Source organism: Schistocerca gregaria, chromosome 5 (genome assembly GCF_023897955.1).
Source record: "Schistocerca gregaria isolate iqSchGreg1 chromosome 5, iqSchGreg1.2, whole genome shotgun sequence".
Lineage (NCBI taxonomy): Eukaryota > Metazoa > Arthropoda > Insecta > Orthoptera > Acrididae > Schistocerca > Schistocerca gregaria.
In genome coordinates this window covers 637,448,026-637,469,595 of record NC_064924.1, presented here as the reverse complement: position 1 = coordinate 637,469,595, position 21,570 = coordinate 637,448,026, and the positions used below count along the sequence as shown (strand labels likewise).

Sequence of the window (21,570 nt, the reverse complement as noted above, 5' to 3'; positions counted from 1 at the left end):
CCTAATTCGCTCCCCATCGCCTGCTTTAATGAGACCCCTTTTCATTACCCTTGTTTCACTTTTATTGATATTCATCTCATAAACTCGTTTCAAGATAGTATCAGTATCTCTTCCATTCTACTTTTCGCATATACTTCAGAATTGTGTTTGTTTCTTTTTATGTATAACAAATCCCTTTCCCAATTAATTAACTAATTTATTTATTTGTTTGTTTTTGGTCCGTCTTAAAGGCTACTACTCTGTCCCACTATCTTCTCAACTACTGTTTCTTTTCATATCGTTAGACTCATATTATCACTATCTGCTACGTAGCCTAGCGAATCGCAGGCCACCAAAAGTTATCAGTAGCATCTATGTTGTCTATAGATTCACAGGAGAAAGTGGAAACGTTAAATTATGTCATGTCGACACACTGCAGGAACCACATCTGACCAACCCACTATACTTTCAGTTCAGTAGCGGTTTCCGACCATCACAATTGTGGCTTCTCACGGTGTTGCAAAATCACTTCAGCTAAGTCTCTAATATCCTCAATATCGAGGGCTTCCTTACTTACATACCTACTTCGTTGGACCCTATGCAATTAATGTGTTGTCTGTAGTATGGAGAAATGTGCGGCCTGGATAACGTAGGTGCGTTTACTGTGCTATGTCTGACAGAGTCATGTAATACCCTTCTGGGGTGTGAGCGTTACTCGCGCAGTTACTGTCAAAGGAGCAATTATTGTTGAAAGGAGTATTAATATTCCCCCCCCCCCCACGATTACTAATAAAAAATTAAGTGGATGTAATTACTGAAAACCACAGCACTGAGTTTTGAGACCATTATTGCATGGGTTTACGTACAGTCCAAGCCAATGAATCCTCGCGCATATGGTTAATTTCTTTATGCATCTTCCCAAGGTATGACTTCCTAATTAGTGCTATCAGTGACTGAATCAGGGAGATATGGTTAAACTGCCGCACCACTCTTACCTATCACGAGGTTCAAAGTTGCTGCGAAAGACGTTCTTGAAAACGGGGATACTTTTTCTTTCCTGTGGCCTTTCTCCGCTCAACTGGAGGTGAAACAATCGAATAGGAAAACGACACTCTTCCTTGTCAACTTGCAGAGGTAGCAGGACGATTCACTGCAAGGAAATTGGAGGGAGCGTGAGGTTCTGTTTTCGGAAAAATCAAGGAAATTACCACACTTTCTCTTTTAACTCCGCTTCACTATGTTTACATGGCGCTCCCAATTGGATTTAGTAAAGTGATTTCCCAACACAGCTTGTGGTTGCTCACATAAACACTCCAAATAGACTCTGAAAATGCGGTTCCAGCAGCCTCATTTCCACTTACACAGTCGATTTTCGTATGCACGTAAACGCAAAATCGTTTTTGAAACGTGCTTGCTCTCTTAATTTAAGACTTGTTTTTAAAAATTATCGGCTAATCTGGACAAAGCGACTTTTTTGTGCACTGAAGTAGAAATATTAGACAGAGCATGAAGTTGTCTACCTCTGGTATTTAATTGAAGAGATACGGACATTGGATTGGCTAAATCAGACGCAAGACTTGGCCTGTCTAACAAAACCGCTTCAGGCCTTAGCACGTAAATATTGCAGCTCAAAACTGCTCCTTAAATTCAGTTTTCGTCGTCCGGAAGTTCGCAAGTAGTACCGAAACGTAGTGCTGTTGACGTAGGAACGAACCATCTAAAATCAACTAGAAACTTTCAGGCAACCATATGCATTCGTCTGTAGTGGGTGAGTTCTTCAAGGATTAGGTTTCCTGATTTTTGAACAGTAAGGAAATGGCCGGCTGAGTTCCATCCTATACTGTTGTGGAAGGCGATTCACTTGAAGGACGTACCGGAAGTGCTACCACAGGTGAAAATTGCACGGTATAGTATTGAGCTACTAAAGGGGTACGAAGTCGGTAACGCTATAGGCATATCGAGGGAAATATCAAGGTATATTCAAGTTGAAGAATTAGGTTTGTGCGTGATCGGTGCCGTATTTGTTGGTCGCTGACCATATAAAAAGAAACCTATTTTGTTTCTGTGGCTGGTTCCGGAACAAAAACAGTAGCTGGAAGGCAGAAATGTGATCGCCAATTTATGTGGAATGTAAAAAGCATTCATCTTCTCGAGTTGCTTGCAAAGAGTCAAATGGTAATTCAAAGACTTGGATGAAAAATATGTGATGTGAACCGGGAATGGAAAAAGAATGCCCGTTTGCCCACGTCTGAGCGCCCACAAAAATGTTTCGGCGGCGAAAACTCAGGTTTTCGTAGAACCGTTTCTCGGAAAACACACTGCATGCTCCATATTTTGCGATTCGTCACATCTCCCTGTCCCCACCTGTAAGGAAATATTTGGCTAGAATACGTTTAGACTTTAGAGTTAAGTAAAGAAGTCGTGGCAGCCGCCGACCTGCCGGTTACGGAATCTCCTCACTGGTAAACACCGGATGACGCTCATATGCGTAAAGATGCCGACGTCCGAAAAAGTAGCAGCATCTAGAAACACGACCCTTCGTTGCCAAGCTGAGTGCTTCGTCGTATGCACTTGGGAGGCTGTAGCACCGAGTGAAGTGCAGAGGTGTGGTGCACGTGTACGTGTGCAATTCCTGCGAGGCAGAGCCCGCCGCCATATTGAATACGGCGCGTAATCGCACTAGAAGACGCAGTGGCCAGCTCAGCTCGCACATACTAATCCCAGCAATCCAGGAGACAGCCTGGCCTTAGTGTTTCCTTCTGTCTACTCCTGGGCAGTCAGCTAATTGGACCTCAACTGCGTGCACTACGTCACAGTCACATTCAATATGCGTTTGTAGAGATGATGTACCATGATCACTATTCTACCATCGCAGGCTGTAAAGAGCAATCGATGCTATAACGAGCTACTTCCTTCTTTCAGGCGTCTGAACCGACCAGCTCATCTTGCCAAAGCAGTCGTGGTATTCCCTGTCACGGCTCTAGATATTGCATTTTCACGCATGCTTGCTAGACGTTTTGAAACTGGAGCCGCTTTCTTTTTATTATGATGTCCGTAACCCGAAGTCCGCCCATCGTTTCACAAACTACTTAGTTCATCCGCTGTCTCCATTTGTGACAGTTTTAATATATCCGAAGATAAAACTCTTCGTCCCGCTTTCTAACGAGGAACATATTTTCCTGTCCACATCTCTTATGGTCCATGATTAGAGCCGTAGATTACAGTTGGGCGAATGATACTGCCGTATATCTTATTTCTGCATTGCTGACGATTAGCTGACACACACGTGCGGATTTCTGCGACGGGCCAGAACCTAGGGGCAGTTTCGCGGATACTTTCGACAGTTCCGGTCTGCCGATCTCGGCCCGTCGTTTTCCACTGTTGTACAGGCCCCGTCCGTCGGTTCTAGTCTTTCAGATCTGCCCAGAGGTTGGGTTTCCTGGTGTGTGGGATACATCGGCGGATTTTCGTGGTTCTTTCGCGGGTCCAGGATTGCACTCTTGACAGGCTAGAGCTCACAGGCGACGGATTTCTGTAGTAGCGACTATCTCCCCTCGAAAGTACATTGTTTTTAGACATTATTGTTGTTACAGTACATTTATGGATTTTGAACCCGGATTGTATTGCCGACAGGAAGTCATTATGGACGATAACATGAAGAAAATAGTGGCAGTCTCCGGCTATATATGCTCTGTGTACTCACAAATTTCTCGCAAGAAAAATCACACAGAATGCGTCATCAAAATGGATTGCTAAAGGACAGCTTTCTAGACACATGAATCCGATTCAGAGTCGTGAACAGTCCTCTGAGAATCGCGGAGGTTCGGTATGCTTCGCAGAGGGCGTTCTGGATAGTAAAGTGCAGTAACTCGTAATACCTACAAAATAATGAATGTAAAACTGTTAAAAGCAGTACAGCAATGAACATACTACAAGCAATTTTTTTAGTGGTTCATATAAATCTTTTCTGCATTTTCTAGTAATCCGCGCCTCTCTGAGATCTCTTTAATTTCAAATTTTGGGCCTTGGATTCTAGGACACTTCGGTCTACAGTTGGAGTACCGTCTAGAAATGTTTCAACGATCTCTTTGTACGCTCTGCTTTATACCTTTTGTTCTTGGAATGTTCGTCTGGTAATTTCCACAAAAATGGTATTTCGCGGTAAAATTGTATAAGTTTACCGATGTGGTCATTCTTGCACTCCTACACTATATTTGTAGCAACTAAAACCTGCAGGAATTAGATATTTATTGTATTTTCTGATTGTGACCTTTTGCATAAATATGCTCGTGTGTGTCCAGTTGGAGAGGCGGCCTAAAGATTGTGTGTCTACTAACGCACAGGCGGGGCCTGCAGGTTTTGCAAAACCCGTCAGAAATGTTTGTAGCCCGTCTCTAAAATCCGCTTGTATGTGGCCAGGTTGCGGTGGCGACCAGAGACGCAGGAGTTGTGTGTGTGAGGCGTTAAGGCCGCGTCTAGTCTGCAAAGTGAGAACTTTTTAAGATTATGACGGCTGTGTTGACTGCAATGTACACTTTGGAATTCTAAAGTAATCAGGGATAAAACAAGAGGCATAAAAGATTATTCACAACTTGTACCGAAACCACACAGCAGCTTCACGATTCGATCGTGAAAGGGAAACAGTGGTTAAGCACTATGTACGACAGTGTTGCAACCTATCCCTAATGTTGTTCAATCTGTACAGTGAGCAAGCATTATTTGAAATTAAAGATTAATTAAGAATAGAAATTAAAGTTCTTGGAAAAGAAAAAAAAAACTTTTAGGTACCTGAGACGACTTTGTAGTTCTGTCAGAGATCTCAAAAAAACTTAGTCGAGGTAATTGAATGTAGTTGAATTAGGTGATGCTCAGGCAAATTAGGTTAAAAAATGAGACCTGAGAGCAATAGGTTAGTTTCGCAATTTAAGCAGCAAGATGACTGATGATGGACGGAGTAGATAGAATATAAAATGCAGACTGTCATTGGCAAGATAAACACTTTTGAAAAATAAGTTTATTAACATTGAACATAAATTTGCGTATTAGTAAGTGGAACGTAGACGTTAAACAGCTCAGATGGAAGTCACTGGGCGGATAGCAGAAGACTACTGAAGAATATAAAGGTAGATAAAATAAGTATAACGTTGTACTGAATCGAATTGGCCAGAGAAGAAATTTATGGCACAACTTGATTAAAAACATGAATCGGTTGAGAGGACGCATACTGAGGCATCAAGAATTACGTAATTTGGTAATGGCGGAAAGTGCGGTTTGTAGACCGGGGGGGGGGGGGGGGGGAGAGAAGGTATTACACTTCGTTCCGAAGATTAGTTTGATGCAGTTCAGTCTTGTGCAGTCTTCTTCGTCTCTGTGTAGCTATAGCAACCCACATGCATTTAAAGTCCGCAGCTCGCGGTCTAGTGGCTAGCGTTGCTGCCTCTGGATCACACGGGGTCCGGGATCCGAGTCCTGGCCGGGTTGGGGATTTTCTCTGCCCGGGGACTGGGTGTTTGTGTTGTCTTCATCATCATCATCATCATTCGTCACAGTGGCTAGAGTGAACCGTGAAAAAAAAAATTGGACTGTGTAAAAATTGGAACTTTGTAAGGACGCTGATGACCGCGCAGTTGAGCGCCCGACAAACCGAACATAATCATCCGTTTAAACCTGCTTACTGCACTCATGCCTTCGTCTCCTTCCACAATGTTTACCCTCACACTTTCTTCTATAACCTCACTGACTGTTCCTTGATGCCTCAGGATGTCAACTGATACCTTCGTTTAGCCAAGTTGTGCCATAAACCTCTTTTTTCCCCAAGTCTATTCTTTACCTCGTCATTTATAATTTAATCTACCCGTCTAAGCGTCAGTATTCTTCTGTAATCCCACGTTTCAAAAGCCTCTGTTCTTTATGAATGAAACACACACAAAACTGGTGTAATACTCTACAATATTTGTTACACAAACCGGTTTTCGGCTGTTACGCCATCATCAAGTACAAAGATAAGTATGTGGTGCAGTGAAATTTTGTTGAATAAGTGATTTTTAACTAGTGCATCTACAAACTGCTTCCATTTAGAGAGATGAAAATGTTATTATTAGAATAAGAAATAAAACAGAGAAAATGCAATGTAAGATTTATTTAACGCAGGTAAAGTTTGTGACACACTAACTAATGAACGCAAGACAAATTACAGTAGTTCTACATACAAGAAAATAACTGAACAATAAAATTTGATTGACATATTCCAAAGTTCTGACTGAACAGAATAATCTTGTTCTTAATAGGTCCTAAATTACAAACAAGTAAGGTGTAGTAATGATATTAAGCAGGTGTGATTTTACAAAGTAAATTTTTTAACACGACGAGAGGAATTATCGTAAATGAAATAAAGGAAAATGGGGCATGTGAGTAAAAGGGGTAATTTACAATATGACCTGAACGGAATTATAAATAGTATCTGTTGTTAAAAGTGGCGAGCAAGGGAACTGTGTCTGGTCATTCGCTACTAAGCTTGGGGTAATGGACATGGGCTAATTAATTTTCATTATTTCACGATAGTTCATCTTGGTTCAAATGGCTCTGAGCACTATGCGACTTAACTTCTGAGGTCATCAGTCGCCTAGAACTTAGAACTAATTAAACCTAAATAACCTAAGGACAACACACACATTCATGCCCGAGGCAGGATTCGAACTTGCGACCGTAGCGGTCGCTCGGCTCCAGACTGTAGCGCCTAGAACAGCACGGCCACTCATGCCGGCTATAGTTAATCTTTCTTCCTTTATAGATGTGATGTAATACTTTGTTTTACCTTGTAACTATGACCTTCATTAAGGTGGCCTGCAAAATTAGTGTTTTTTTTTTCTCTCTCTATGTTTCCAACTGCTGTGGTGTTCCTTCAGGCGGGTACATAATGTCCTGCCAGAGTGACCTATACAGGATTTGCAGCAATTGCAAGTAATTTTATGTATTCTGCTCTTTTCCGAAGCTGGAGTGCTTTTTTTACCATTGGGCAAAAAGTGTCTAATAGTGTTGTGCACATAAAATGATTTTCCGCTCCTGGATTTAAGCTTCTGTTCTTTCTTGTTTGCCGGCCGCGGTGGTCTCGCGGTTCTAGGCGCGCAGTCCGGAACCGTGCGACTGCTACGGTCGCAGGTTCGAATCCTGCCTCGGGCATGGATGTGTGTGATGTCCTTAGGTTAGTTAGGTTTAAGTAGTTCTAAGTTCTAGGGGACTAATGACCACAGCAGTTGAGTCCCATAGTGCTCAGAGCCATTTGAACCTTTCTTGTTTGTTGTCCGTCACCCACTTTTCCTTTCAGCACAAGATTACACTTGGGCCAAATATCTTCAGAAAATATTTCCTAATAGTGACATCAGTATTATATATTAATACATTTGTCTTTTTCAGTAATGTTTTTTTTTCTTGCTAATGCTAGTCTGCATTTTAAATAATTTCTGCTTCGGCCATCATCAGTTATTTTGCTGCCCAAATAGGAAAACTAATCCACTACTCTTAGTGCTTAATTTCTTAATCGAATTCCTTCGGTGTGGCCTGATTTTACTTAATCCTATACCTATGTTTTACTTTTGTGGATTTTCATTTATAACATCTTTTCAATACACTATCCATTTCGCTCAACTTCTCTTCATGGTCCTGTGGCTTCCCTGACAGAATTACAATGTGCTCGGCAAAACTCAAACTCTTAATTAGTGCTTCCTGAACTTTAATTTCTTTTCTACATTTCTCCTTGCATGTTATCCGTGCTACCTTAAGAATTGAAAAGAAAGTAATCAAATCAACATCAGTACCTCAGTGGCTTGCCACCAGAGACCTTAATGTTTATATAGTTGCATGTATTTCCTTCAAAGGTTTCTTTACTCTTCCTGTCCTTCTCCTAGTTGTATACGTGATTCTACAGCGTCTCTGCATTTGTCTTCTAATCATTCCTGTTTAGCCATTTGGAGCTTTCTGCCAATCTCATTTTTCGGCGTCTTATTGCCTTTCGCCAGCTTCATTTGCTGCATTTTCATATTTTCGGCTTTCATTAACTAATTTGAGCAGCTCTCCAAGGATTTCTAGCAGAACTTGTCTTTTTATCTATATGCTTCTCTGCTGCCCTCCTTGTTCCGTCTCTCAAAGCTACCCATTCATCTTTTGTTGAATGCCTTTTCTCTTTTCTCCAATCAAAGGATGAACATACGGAAACTTTTCTCTTTTTCAGTCCAGCGTTTCCTCTGGTTCTTTCATCTCCTTAAATCCTAAATTTTGGTTATTTCTTCAGTTTTAATCTGCAAGTCATAACGATTAAATTATGGCCAGAATCCAAATCTGCTCCTGAAAATGGCTGTCAGTTTACAGTGTGATCCCGAAGCCTTTACCTTTGAATAAAATAATCAACATATTTAAACCTCGCACTGCCTCCAGGCCTCCTTCACATATACGTAGTTGCTCTATGGTTCATGGAGCAAGTGTTAGTAACGGTTAACTTGAGACCTGTGCAAAATTCTGTCAGGCAGATTCCTATTTCATTCCTTACCCCAGTCCATATTCTCCTATTTTTTTCCTCGCCATTCCAACTGTCGAATTCCAGTCCCCTGTCGCAATTAAATTGTTCTTTCTCTAGTCTGTCTCAATAATTTCCTTTGTCTCATCATACATTCTTTCAGTCTCTTCATCTGCGGAGCTATTTGGCGTATTAATTTGTACTACTGTGCTAGGTGTTGGCTTCGTGTCTCTCTTGGCAACGTTAATGTGTTCACTATGGTGTTCATAGTAGCTCACGCGTATTCGTATTTTCTTGTTTATTGTTAGACTTAGTCATGCATTTCACATACTTTATTTTGTGTGAATAATCCTGCACTCAGCTGACCAGAAGTCCTGTAAATTCCCTAACCCCCCCTACTCGATTATGGAATGTGGCATTCGACGCGTCGACCCGCTGAATACCTGTTGAGTTTTTCTGATAACATAATTCTGAGTACTCTGAGCCCGGAGATTTAAATGGCAGACTATTTTGCCTCTGGAATATTTTACGTAAGATGCTGGCATTATCGCCAAGTCATATGATAGAGCTGTATGCTCTTCGAAGAAAAAGAGCTGACAAAAAAAAAAAGAGCTGTAGCTTCCCCTCACTTCCAACCGCTTGCAGTACCAGCACAGCAAGGCCATGCTGGTGCCTAATGTCAATCATCCGGACTGTTGTCCCTGCACTTATGCAATTACTAGGAAAAGCTGCTGCCTTTCTTCAGGAACCACTCAACACGTACCCTTCCATTGTGTTTGCACTTAAGGAAACGGTTACCTGTATCGTCGAAGCACGCAAGCCATCCCACCTCGGCTATGTCCATTGTCATACAGTCGTAATCGAATACAATTTCTCTAAATTTATTCAACAGAGTTTTAGCGGAACTATATACCGTTTGTCCCAAACATTAGCATTGGAGTTGACAGAGCATCGCCGTTATACTTCCGTCCGGGCTATACCGACCTGTTCCGATCCAAACAGCGAGCATCTGAAATAATTGTACGTCAGCTGTCGAGCCTACGAGGTGATAACTTCAGCCATAGGAACAGAAGTCAATGCGACCTCCTGTACAGATTAGCTTCCCTCTCCAGAACCTTTCTAGCGAAACCACGTCGCGCATTCTCCTTTATACTATTTATTTTACAATTTTAACCCATTGCATATCGCTTCTTAGTAACATTCCTGTAAACGATGTCACAGTCTCCAGTAGCTTACCATTAATTTCATATTTTAACAAAATCGGGTACTTTCTTTATATAGGCGTAATTTTTTACTGGTTCAATTTAAAAAAGAGAGAGCTGACATTCGTTGCACCCAATGGAAATCTTATCCAACTACTTTTGTACCCATTCCGATTACCTGACGATGATGCTTTTGTCCGATTACCTGACGATGATGCTCTTGTTTAGTCAAGAGCATTGCCCGTTGATAATATGGTTGCTCTGGTGACCAAGATGAAAAAGTTTTTGCGTGTATTGCGAACGTTAGAGAACGTATTACGCTTACTTGGGGCACATCGAGTATTAACTTCCATTTGTTCTGAACATTCAGCTTCCAGTATAACTTACTATGTTCTGTTAGTGCTTCTTCAAAGCAGTTGCGTATTTACAAAGATATTCTGCGTGATTATATTTGTTTACTGTGCCGATTTTTTATTTCTGAGTAGCAGCAGCATAACGTGAACTGGACGAGAGAGAAATATAAAAGAGCGTAGGTTGTACATATTACCGTCTCCACGTCATAAGAGTGTGTAAGGGGTATTTAGACTACCCAGCATATTCCAAAAGACGTTCCGTAGTGCAGGACGGTTTGTAGATTTTACCCACAACAGTAGTTCCTCTTCCTGTTCCAGTTGGGCCGAGAGAGCTGGATGAAGAATAAGTGGGCTTTGCAGACTTAGATTTTTCCGGAATTCATCAAGGCGATACGGAATGGTTGTATTGGAGAGGACGCAGTGGAGTTGTTTTTTTTTTTTTTTTTTTTTTTTTTTTTTTTTTTTTTTTTTTTTTTTTTTTTTGCCATCCTACACCTATCAGTGTTTCGGATGCGTTCTGGAACACTTCATTGTCGACGGGACGAATTCAACTAACCTATGTTCTCGTACTGTCGGAACTGGAACAATATCGTCTCTCCGTCTTCCGCCTGGTCTTACTTTTAAGCCCCCCATGGGAGTAATGCTCAGGAGAGTCTTAAGTGCACGCTCTCACAAGATGCGCTCAGGTTTCTGAGGATTCATCTAGCGTTATCTCTATCACTTTAGAACCGATATTTCCACTCTGTAGTGCTTCGTAATGGCACATACAGATATTTGATTTCCGTATATCGTAGCAGAGATGAGGATATCTGATATGGGGTTACATATACAGCCATTAGTGAACATAGTAAGTACAGGCACAAAGACGCAAACTGCTCTCTCACGTCCGTCGCATGTTTAGTTGCATCCAGAATAATAAAAGTTAGTATTAAGTACGGCCTAATTACAAAAGAGACGAGCGTTAGAGCATCTAATTTTGTCTACTTTATGATTTGACTTTGATTATTATTCCTTAATGATATGCTGGAGATTGAATGGCCAAATTGAAGGCAGCAGACGATGTGGTGGTGGTGGTGGTGGTGAAGACTTTTTTATGATTTTGATGAGACGGTGGTTGCGATTAAGATTATTATTATTATTATTATTATTATTATTATTATTATTATTATTAGTAGTAGTAGTAGTAGTAGTAGTAGTAGTCGCGAATCGTCCAGAGTGGAAGACGCTAAGTAGAGATTGTTCATTTTCCGTTCTTCTGGGTCTCTTTATTTGCCCAATGTTTCATTGTTTGCGAAAATTTCGCTCTTCTTTCTTCGCTCCATTTTGTTTCGGTTCTTCGGGCTTTTGCCTCTGGCTTAAGCTCCCATTTTTCCACTTTTATTCTAAAATTGTTCCTTACGTCTATTTCTTGTTTGGTGATTTTGGCTAATTTCAAGTATTTTTTAACATTTTGGATCCATTCTCCTCCATTAACGAGGGAATGTACGTATTTTACTATTCCCTTTGTTAGACTGTGTTCGGGAAGGCTCATTATGTGGCGATAGAATTTGAGGCGTCTTTTCCTCATGTCTCTCTCTTGTTACAATATTCTTCAATTTTGGACGTTTTCTGTAGTCTCTATCTATTCTCGTTCTATCTTGGTCCCAAAATTTTCCTAATTATTTTTCTTTCTTCTTTCTGTAGATTTTCTATATCAGTTTTGCTGTTTAGTGCCAATGTTTCGCTGGCATATAACATTGATGGTTTAATTACTGTTTTGTAATGTCTAATTCTGGCAGTTAAAGATAAGCAGTATTTATTGTAGAGGTTTTGTATTAATCCTAAACCTTTACGAGCTTTCTGTATTCTTTCTTGTTGTGCATATTTTTCAGAGATAATTTCTCGTAAATATTTTAATTTCTCCATAGTAGGTTTGTAATTTGAAAATTTCTAAATTTGAGAGATCGTCTGCAAAGGCTAAGTAGGGGATTCGTAGTTTATATATATATATATATATATATATATATATATATATATATATATATATATATATATATATATATATATATATATATATATATATATATGAAATTGGTTTCCAGCAATTTTCTTAAAGTTTCTTTTCCCGTTCTTCCATGACTCTATCTAGAACTATTATTATTATTATTATTATTATTATTATTATTATTATTATTATTATTATTATTCCTTTATCCTGTAAGGGAGAGTGTTGTACCTAAAGGATAGTGCACCTAGGAAGACATGGTTTTCCTTCGATGTCTCAGAGCAGTGATTGATTCTAGATTCACATGCAGGAATGCGCAACAGAAATCACCTTAAGCAGTTTCCGGCATTTTTTATTGTTTTTTGTTGTGGTCAGACATAATGTGTTTGGTGCAGAGATTGTATTAAGAGTTCCACACATTTAAGTGATGGTTAATGTATTAGACTATTCGTATGGTGAGTTAAATGATACGTATTTTGAAAAGTAATTATATAAAGTGTGGACCTTTAAGACACACTTCATCGTTCGTACTTTGAAATAGGTCATACGCTATGGAACACGTGATAGTTGGAAATGAACTGTTTCTTTAATGTCGTAAGAATGTGCTCTAACTTACATCAATATTTGTAGTAGTTGTCGATAGTTTTTTGTAACGTTTAACGCTGTAACTAGTTTTCGATAAAGTTCTTCTTAATCTGATTTCACTCACTGATTATTGGTGTTTGGTAGAGACTATCAAATGCAACATTGACAAAGTTTTCTCTACTGCAACGGTTTCAGATTTCCGTCGAATATGCGTTCCCGTGGATGTGACTACGTTGTGTCTTGGAACAGATCTTCAAATTCGGAAAATCTTACTACTCTGGAGTTATGTTTGTAATTGTCTAAAAAGTCCACGGCATACATAAACTGAATAGTATCATTCCAAAATTGAGTGAGAACATACACTGAGAGAAAATAATCGCGACACCAAGGAGGAGTTGTGCTACATAAACGAAATTTTGTAGGCGTGTATCTACATCGGAAAGATGACGTATTTTCAAATTTCGCGGTTGTGCCACTGTGAATATCGATCTCAGCTTTGCGTTAAATACACGCCGTGAAGATGTAAAGGTGAGATGGGACGTGGTGACCCGATGTTAGTCACAATGCCTTTAAGGCGACTAAGATGCCATTATCCATACTCGGGGAATTTGAACGAGGTCGTGTAATGGGGATGCAAGAAGCTGGATGTTCCTTCCGCGATACTGCAGAAAGACTTTGTAGATGATGACAGCTGGCAGCAGGAGTCACGGGAACGTATGTCGCAAGAACACGTGGCTCCGAACAGCCGCGTGGCGCTACCGAGAGGGAAGACCGTCGTGTTCGGCGTATGGATCTAGCGTATCGTACCGCATCTGCTGCAGCAATATGAGCAACAGTCAGTTGGCGCCGCAGTGACACAACGAACTGTTAAAAGTCTGTTACTTCACGGACAGCTGCGAGCCAGACGTCGTGTAGCGCGCATTCCACTGATCCCAAACCACTGCCACTTCAGTAGTGTCAAACGAGAACTCACTGAAGTGCAGGCTGGAGATACGTTACATTTTCTGATGAAGACTGGTTGTACGTCGATTCCAGTGATGGTCGTGTGTTGGTCTGAAGGAATTCAGTTGAGGGCCTGCAACCAACTTGCCTGCGTCTAGACACGCTGGGCCCATGGTCCGGGATACGATTTCGTATGACAGCAAGAGCACTCTCGCGTTTATCCCGCGCACCCTGCAAATTGGTACGTCAGTCTGGTGGTTCGACATGTCGTGCTGTCACTCATGAACAGGTTTCAAGGGGCTGTTTTCCAGCAGGATAACACTGGCTCACATACCGCTTTTGTAACCCAATGTGCTCTCTAAAGTGTCAACGTGTTGCCTCGGCCTGCTTGGTCACCAGATCCGTCTCCAACCGAGCACGTATGGGACATCGTCGGACAACTCCAGTCCTCTACATATAGCATTAACCGTCCACGTATTGGCAGACGAAGTGCAACAGGCATGGAACTCCATCTAACAAACTGTTATTTGGTATCTGCACAATACAATACGTGCACGTTTGCATGCTTGTATTCAACATTCTGGCGGATATACTGATCATTGATGTACAGCCTTTCAGATTTGCATTGATTTACCTTGCGCTTACGTTAATCTGTGATATTGCATTGTTGATCACTTAAATATGTTACCTACATAAATGTATTCCCGAAATTCCATTACTCTACATTATTTTTTGGTACTGCGATTTTTTCTGTGAATGGTGACTAGAGGCGGAAGTCTGACAAGTGTTTCAAGGTTCAGCTATCCCCCTTCGTGCGACTGGCTTCTTCGTTCACCTCGCGCTACAGCTGTTAGGGATGTAAAATGTGTTTAGATACTATTGAATTAGTCATTGTTTACTGTGATATTTGTATTGTATGTTTACGGATTATCAGTTTGGATTCCGTAGAATATAGGAACACCTGAGGCAATACTGACCCTACGACTTATCTTAGAAGCTAGATTAAGGAAAGGCAAACCCACGTTTCTAGCATTTGCTTTTAACAATGCTGGCTGGAATACTCTCTTTCAAATTCTGAAGGTGGCAGGGATAAAATGCAGGAAGCGAAAGGCTATTTACAATTTGTACCGAAGCCAGGTGGCAGTTACAAGAGTCGAGTGACATGAAAGGGAAGCAGTGGTTGGGAAGGGAGTGATACAGGGTTGTAGCCTCTCCTCGGTGTGATTCAGTCTGTATATTGAGCAAGCAGTAAAGGAAACAACAAAGAAAAATTTGGAGTAGGTATTAAAATCCATGGAGGAGAAATTGAAACTTTAAGGTTCGCCGATGACTTTGTAATTCTGTCAGACACGGCAAAGGACTTGGAAGAGCAGTTGAACGGAATGGATAGTGTCGTGAAAGGAGGGTATAAAATGAACATCAACAAAAGCAAAACAAGGATAATGGAATGTAGTCGAATTAAGTCGGGTGCTGCTGAGAGAATTAGATTAGGAAATGAGACACTTAAAGTAGTAAAGGAGTCTTGCTATTTAGGGAGCAAAATAACTGATGATGGTCGAAGTAGAGAGGATATAAAATCTAAAATCTAAAATCTAAACTGGCAATGGCAAGGAAAGCGTTTCTGAAGAAGAGAAAGTTGACTTCCTGACACTTAAATCTATACTCGATGTAAACATTTCTGAAAGTATTTGGAGTGAAGTGAAACATGAACGATAAATAGTTTGGTCAGGAAGAAAATAGAAGCTTTCGACATGTGGTGCTACAGAAGAACGCTGAAGATTAGATAGGTAGATCACATAACTAATGAGGGGTTATTGAATAGAATTGGGGACGAGTTTGTGGCACAACTTGACAAGAAGAAGGGACTGGTTGGTAGGACATGTTCTGAGGCATCAGGGGATCAAAAATTTAGCATTGGAGGGCAGCGTGGAGGGTAAAAATCGTAGAGGGAGACCAAGAGACGATTACACTTAACAGATACAGAACGATGTAGGTTGCAGTAGGTAGTGGGAGATGAAGCAGTTTGCGCAGGATAGAGTAGCATGGAGAGCTGCATCAAACCAGTGTCAGGACTGCAACAACAACTACTACTACTGTTATATTTTTATTACATGTTTACGAATTATGACGATAGTGTTTGCAATCCGACCGCGGACTGAGGAGACTATGGAGAACGTGTGTGTGTGTGTGTGTGTGTGTGTGTGTGTGTGTGTGTGTGTGTGTGTGTGACCGTCAGCCTGTAACGGAATTTCTGAGGGGTGGGGGAGGGGAGAAAACTTTGAAGTACGGCAGGAGCCGAGTAGTTGCGGGCGAATGTCATTGCTCGTAACGAGCAGTCCGCGGACGGCTGCCGTGGACGGTGCTGCGACTGCGCGTGCGCGGGCGGCGGAGGCCCGGAGCTCCCGGCGGAGCGGAGACGGCGGCAGTAGAACGCCAGGCGCCGCGCCACCCGCCACGGCCGCCGCCATGACGACCACGGCGTCGACGCCGCCGCCGCTGCTGCCGCCGCCACCGCTGCCGCTGCCGAGGCCCCCAGTAAGAGCGCCATTCTGTCCGTCCGTCCGGGGCCTTCCTCACTAGGAGTCCTATCGTTACGTCAGTCCTCTTGCTTACAAGGGAACCTCCCCATCGCACCCCCCTCAGATTTAGTTATAAGTTGGCACAGTGGATAGGCCTTGAAAAACTGAACTCAGATCAGTCGAGAAAACAGGAACTGTGAAAAAAGTAACCAAAATATACAATCTGAGTAGTCCATGTGCAAGATAGCCAACGTCAAGGAGAATGTGAGCTTCTGCGGAATAAGAGGTCCTTGGTTCAAGTCTTCCCTCGAGTGAGAAGTTTTATTTTCAGACAATTATTATCTGTCCGTCCGTCGTCCGATGCGAGGCAAATACGCCGTAGTATGGGGACGCTACACCTAAACAAACATCGAAACACACGACGTCAGTCGACTACAGCGCACAGAAGAGAGAGTATTCCTGGTAACGAGGCTCCCTGGCTGGCAGTTGACTGTTCGCTACCTTGGACGAGAGTGCATTAAATACGTGAGATGTTTTCTGTGGGCAATATGAACCCAGCCAATATAACTCGCGGTTCCCGTTGGAGAGGCACGTCCTTTCGTCTACTAATCGCGCGGTTTTGCGGTGCGGTAGCAAAACACAAACACTAAACTTATTACAGCGAACAGAGACGTCAATGAACGAACGAACGGACAGATCATAACTGTAAGTAAATAAAGTAAGTAAACTTTTCACTCGAGGGAAGACTTGAACCCAGGACCTCTTGTCCCGCAGCTGCTCACGCTAACCACTCGACCACGGCGCTCCTGAGCTCACACTATTCCGCACAACTTCCTGTTTTCTCGATTGACCTGTGTTCGGTTTTTCAAGGCCTATCCACTGTGCCAACTTATAACTAAATCTGAGGGGGGTGCGATGATCAGGTTCCCTTGTTAGAGTCGACGCAGCTGCACTAGCTCCTGCCTTCTGTGGAGCAGTACACAAGGGCTCGTGTACTGGGGGGTGCGGGAGGTGGCGATTCCTTATACGGGGGCCGTGTTTGTGCTCGCGTGGATAAGTACATATGCGATAAAAAATTCTCTGAGCACTCTTTGTAGTTCAAGAAACGCGCTTTGAATACTTTAAACTGCTACCTAAACACATTGCATTAGCGGTCCGCCAAGACTGCCACGCAAAGTGCGAAATGTGTAGGTCAGGTGCACGTCTTGTAAAGATGTCCTTACCCCTTTTACAGAAAATAAACTCACCAAATAAACACAGCCAATGTGGAAAAAATGCCGCCTTCATTTAATAAATTTACGGCCGCCGTACGCGCTCTGAATACGATGACTGGGTGAAAGTGAAAAGTATTCAAACTTTCGTCGCTTCCGCTAACTACTTGATCGTTAGATAAGCACGGAAACAGATATCGAAAAGAAAACAACAAAACAAAATTTTAAAACGTGTGGATGCGGCTTATTTCTCATAGTGAAGTGCCAGAAAGACTTAGCGAATAGTGAATGTTTCTGCTATTTTAGTCGTCCGTTTTTCGACATAGCGTGGCTTGGGCGTGGAGCACGCGACACAGCACGCAACACAGCTTGGCTCCATTCCAGCTCTTTCCCACTATTTCTCTGTTAGCATCCTTACAAACTACGTAAAGGTTTCTCAGTATAGCCATGTAGAGCAACGAAAACCTTCATCCAAGGTTTATTTTCTATGAAATGCACATTTGAACCATCAGTTGCTTTTATTTTGAATTCAAATATCTAACGGTTTCAATCTTCGACCATCTTCAGTACTGCTCTTTATGGGCTACATTTAGTATTCGTATGTTTGTTTTTTTAAGTCCCTGTGTCACGTACTTATATTCATGGCATGCACTAGACATTTTAAGTAATGCCCAATGCAATATGGTGGCTTAAACCATTATAACCCTTCATCCGTGAAGGTAGTTAAAGACCGAAACCGGCAGATATTTTGGTTTAAAATAAAAACAGCTGATGGTTCAAATATGCATTTTATACATTACTTAACGGCTGTTGACAGTCACTTTCCAAAAACGTTTCTGTACTGTCAGAAACTAAGTACCTGAATTAACTCTCTCTCTCTCTCTCTCTCTCTCTCTTCTTTCTTTCTTTCTCTCTTTCTTTCTCTCTTTCTTTCTTTTTCCTATGGGTAAGGCAGTTGGCTTTTTGTTGTAGCTTTCACAGTCGTTTTGCACTGGATGTGCAACAACAGTAGTCAGACCGATACTAAACCCAGAAACTAGTGGCGTGCGACGTAAGTCATTGGCCCACATCCAACTTTACCTGTCTGTTAAGCCTTGTGTACAGTGGCCGAGCGCGAATTCCAACACATTCCCTGCTTCATTCTTGATGCAGTCGATCTTATACTAGTATACGTATCTTACACATTCTTCTTTGTTCTTATTAAATCTTCTTTATCTTATGTCTACAACTATCATCTACCGCCTCAGCCAAGCCTCTGCTTTACTGTAGCGTGAGTACAAATAGAATTTCCGTCATACACGCACATGCGTGTCCTGTATACAAACGCAATTGACACAACGAAATATCTGGAGAACTCTGCATATCACAAGGAAACAGTAACTACGGAATTTGCGTAATTGGTAGGAGCATACAGTGTGGCAATATTTACCTCCTCCTAGAATGCGCTCTTGTCGGTTACATAGGACGAAACTCCCTTTTTTTTTTCATGCTAATATCCTACGCCGTGCGTCAAACCGACTTGCATTAGTAATTTCTACTGTGTTTTAGTATGGGAGCTATTTATGACAGGTAATTTGCCATTTAAGCACCGAGTGAAATGGAATATTTCTCTTGAAGGACAAAGTGAAATCAATTTACGGTGGATCCGGAAGAAATAAAGTTACTCTTTGCGTTGTCCTTCCGTGGCAAGAATACTATTTTTTGCATTGTTTTACAGCATTATTGACGACATTCATCGTCAGTGGTAGCGTACTAGCAATGGAAAGCATACATAGATGCACTGTAACGGCAGGTTTTTCTGTATCAGGAACTTCATGGCGATAATTTTCACAGTGACTTCCTATTTCGGCAATATGTTTTGTGACCAAATTGAAATGAGTACATATTTTTCCGGCTTTGTGTTGATTTCGGGTGAACCAAACAGAACGATCAATGGTGACGGCGGAAGCGACACATACATTACAGGAGTCTGGTGAAGTGGTATTAGTCGCATGAGGAAAATCGGCGTCCGTGGCCTGTTAACATCCGGTGTGGAATAATGGGAAGAAAACTTGTTGATCCTTACAAACGAATGGAAACTTTTTACAGGACAAATAACCATTTTTTAAAGTTTGTTTCTATCAACGTCGACTAACGTGGTTCGAACACGTTGGTGGCCCAGGAAACTACTCACGAAAAGCAGAGGAACCGATGAATCGCTGTACAGTAAATTGGCGCTTGCTAGATAACCAGATCTTACATTTTCTAAAGAGAGAAAACGTCACCAAGTAGTACAGATATGACTGAACCCATTAGAAACACATGCAGACACGTTGACAAGGAATTGCTATTGTGTGTCAGGGAGCATTTGAAATAAGAAATAAAATAAATGTCTTGGGGGTTCACGTTCATAACCTCGTACGTGTCCCGAATTTTTGCTAAATAAGTCGAAAAATGCAAAATGTGTTACAGTACAATATCTTTTCTCCTAGAGCATGAATATTTATTTAAAAACAGGGATACCACTTTTTAAAAAATGTGGTGTCTTGTTTCGCAAGCAACTATCTAGTAGGAAACCAGTAACTCCCATCCACCCTCTCCCCGCTCCATTCTGTGAAAAATCGAATTTCTATACATAGCACAGCCTAAAACGTCTGATTACTTTACAGATCAGTTGATGTGTTAAATACACTAACCTAAAAGTGAAGCACCCAGAAGGAAAGGAGGAAAACAGATTATTCTCGAGTGGGGGGAGTTTTGTGGTCTTATTTCAGTGGTTACAGAATTGGTCAAATTTACAAAAAATTACTTGGAAGCATGAACACACTTATCAGTATAACATTGCAACCCCCTTCCGCCCACTTCCCGGCCTAAATGCGTGCACCGGATTCGGTTGGAAAGGTGGAAATGCAAGCTATGCCACAACTGTTGCAACTGGTACTTGGTATCCTGTGTACTGGCACTCCGAGCAGGTTCCACACATGATCCGTTGGAGACAGACCTGAGGGTCTTGCTCGTCACAGGGGTATGTCAACATAGCGCAGACAGTTCATAAAAACACGTGCAGTGTGTGGATGAGCACTGTCCTGTTGAAAAATGGCACCACGATACAGTCGCATAAGAAGTAACACATGAGGATGCAGGAAGCATGCTGTGCCTGTCCGAGACACTGGGAGAACGCGACCTCTCCCCAGGTCGCGGCCATACTCGCTGACAATGGTCACCCAGGATACTGCAGAACCACTGTTCATCGCTGAACGCCATGCGGCTGCATTCATCAGCAGTACATGCTTCCCGGTCACAGCACCACCCCAAACGCAGCCGTTTTTGTTTTGGTATTAACGGCTGCCAATGCGTTACTACCCTAGCCTGGTTGCTTCTAGTCCCCGACCACTGGAGCACGATGACACAGAACCTTGCAGACAGTCCATTATCATTCTCAAATGGCAGGAGCAGGTGTGGATCGATTACATTGTGCTTGGTGCACAGTACAGCGATCCTCCCGTGTGGTTGTCAGATGTGTCCGACCGGAACGTTGTCGAAGAGTATGCCTGCCATCACTTTCTGATGCAGTCCAAAACTCGGGCCATTGTTACACCCGAATGCCCAGAACATCTGGATGTTGCACGAACCAACCGGCCAACTGGAGTCCGACATTGAGGCCCTTTCATTCTCTGGCATTTGCTAACAACGCTTTCTCACACGAGTACGCGGAATCTCCCTGTCTTTCGCAGTGGTCACTCGCGTTGTTCACACCACTTGTGTACCCTATCAGACCTGCTAAGAGCCCCAAACACAACTTTGATGCACCCTCATTGCAGTTGTACCTTTTACAGAGGCAGCAGTTTTAATAATTTATCCTAGATACCCGTCAATGTTGTGTGCGTGTGAGAAATTACATTGACTTCCGACCATGTCTTTGAGGACTTTACCTTTTTTGTTAGGCAGTACATTTGCCTAATAAGCAAGTAAAACCTTTATTATTGAAAACGTAAAACCCTAATTGTGTTGGTTATATTAGTTTCAGATTATTCACGCACAAACTAATGAAAAAGTTAAAAATAATATTGCTAATGCCTGATGGTTAAATTTTGCCACACGAACTAGAACATATCGCAAGCGATTAACTGTTATGGTAGTGTAAGCGAGAAAAAGTTTACAAAAGGTTTGAAATTATGTGTACAGTTTTTAGAAGTTGATAATTGTTCTCATTCTCAAGTACTGAGTGAATATAGTGCGGGTAATTTGCGTGTCACGATGTTAGGCTACCAGAAGACATTTGCATAGTTTCATATTTGACTTACTGT

The 21,570-nt window shown here is 41.9% G+C and overlaps 1 protein-coding gene across 9 annotated transcripts in view; it reads left to right on the top strand.

Moving 5' to 3' along the window:
• The window catches only part of LOC126272429 (homer protein homolog 2), an 807,523-nt gene that overhangs the window by 476,836 nt on the left and 309,117 nt on the right, over nucleotides 1-21,570 (top strand). The window contains exon 1 of one of the 9 annotated variants that reach the window (XM_049975294.1): nucleotides 15,889-16,089. The exons of 7 other annotated variants lie outside the window; for them this stretch is intronic. The gene's annotated coding sequence lies outside the window, so the exon portion shown is untranslated. Of the gene's footprint in view, nucleotides 1-15,888; nucleotides 16,090-21,570 lie in introns of those variants that run through there. One more of the 9 variants, XM_049975290.1, reaches the window with a different exon arrangement.